At 34.1% G+C, this 1,877-nt stretch overlaps 1 pseudogene; it reads right to left on the minus strand.

Moving 5' to 3' along the window:
• Positions 1-963: 963 nt before the first annotated feature.
• LOC112825337 (U6atac minor spliceosomal RNA) lies at positions 964-1,075 on the minus strand (annotated as a pseudogene).
• Between the last annotated feature and the right edge of the window lie 802 nt (positions 1,076-1,877).

A 1,877-nucleotide genomic window follows, 5' to 3' on the forward strand; every position in this document is an offset into this window, starting at 1 on the left:
TAAGAACTCTATAAAGGAGTTTTGGGTATGAGCTCAGAATTTGTTATTTTGAATATGAAAGCCATGTTCCAAGGCAAGTCTTTTACTATTTCTAGGAATTAATTTAGCCCTGGGAGGGACAGTCTCTCTAGGGTCAGCCAGGCCCCAAGATGTGAAAGCATCAGAAAAACAGAAAATAAAAAGGGATGATTAATACATTATCACATAGAGTAAGACCCTATCATAATGCAATAAGCAGAGTCCACAAAGCTTCATTATGAAAAATACGGAGATGCAGTTATTGCAAGGTTAATAAAAAGACCGAGTGAGCCTGTACATTCATCTCTTGGAATTTCCAGGGGTCTGGCTGGGCAGATTAAATCCATTCAGATTATAGCTACCACTGTGGGCATTGCCTGGAGGTAGCTCTCCACTCTGGTTTATTTCTTTATGCATGGAAATTCTTCTAATTCCAGTGACTGCCAGGGACTTCCAGGGGCCCAGCAGCAATTCCAGCATTAACCCCATGAATTGGCATCCATTTCATTGGCTCAATACTGGAATTTGAGTACAGAAAATACTGAAGGCAGAGAACTTGCCCTCACCTACCTGCTTTTTCCCCTTCTTGCTTCAAGCCTACCAGTCCTCACCAGAAGATAAAAACTAAGAAGTTTTGGGGTCATCCCTATTTGAGGATGTGGGAGAAGAATAGAAGCAATTGCCAATCACATTATATCAGAATTAATGAGGATGGGGGAAACTATAGAGTCACATGGCATCAGCTAAAGAAAAATAGCAATGTTATCCAGTTTTTGAATACCTACTATTATGCTAGGTACTACACTGATGTTAATCCATTTAGTCTTAACATACAATTATGAAAATTGAGGCTGGAAGAGATTTAGTAATTTGACCAAAATTATTACATGGTGAAGAGTGTATTAGCTATCATGTCCATCTGACTTAAAAGCCCACGCATTTCCTATAGGCCCATCTTTAGTGTCACAAAGTGGATGACAATGCTTAAACAGTATGTATTATAAGAACTTTTCTATCCTTATTAAGGGAAATGCTGATCTCTCTGTTCATGGATTCATTATGTTAGCATCAATAGGAGATAGAATAATTTTCCTGAGTCCTCTGAAATGGCTAGGTTTAACTTTTTTAGATCAGTTTACTTTACTTTTGTCATATTCAAAGCTAAATTACCAAATTTGGAATGTTTCCAGGACTGCCTTTGCTTGGCTCATCTAGGCTGACAAATCATGATATAATTTAGAAATAACATTTAACTCAGGACAAAAGGAATTTCTTGGAGATGTGTAAATATGGGAGAGGGGAGTTTTTGTGTACTGATAAAGTAATACTTTAAATTTTTATCACTTTTATTGAGATATAAATTACATATAATAAAATTAAACAATTATATGATTTAATAATTTTGACAAATACTATCATGTATGTTTGTCATATATATGTTTGTTAGGCATAGTGGCTTAAGCTAACATTTATCTTCTAGTATAAACCAATCATATATTTTCTATGTAGGTAATTGTAATCAAGATTTTTGTATTAAAACTTACACATTTCCTGTACTTCTAGCAAATTTGTTACTCATAAACTCTTAGAACAACTCAGTGCCATGCCAATTTAAATTTTTCATGAAAGGGTTATTTGTGTGGGAGATAAAATGCATTACTATAGAAAAAAAAAGTAATAGATTGCAACCACATTTAATAAGTTTTCAAAAAATATAAAATGTTAATGTAAAGTATGGGTATCTTAGTAAAACAACATTTAGATATAACACATTAATGTAAGTTGTTCTCAAATTTTAACTACATCTGAATTACCTTAGAGGCTTATCAGATTGGTGGGTCTTATCCCCATAGTTTTTC

This window comes from Callorhinus ursinus, unplaced genomic scaffold, assembly GCF_003265705.2.
Source record: "Callorhinus ursinus isolate GAN/ISIS: 27379988/994484 unplaced genomic scaffold, GSC_fseal_2.0 scaffold12, whole genome shotgun sequence".
Lineage (NCBI taxonomy): Eukaryota > Metazoa > Chordata > Mammalia > Carnivora > Otariidae > Callorhinus > Callorhinus ursinus.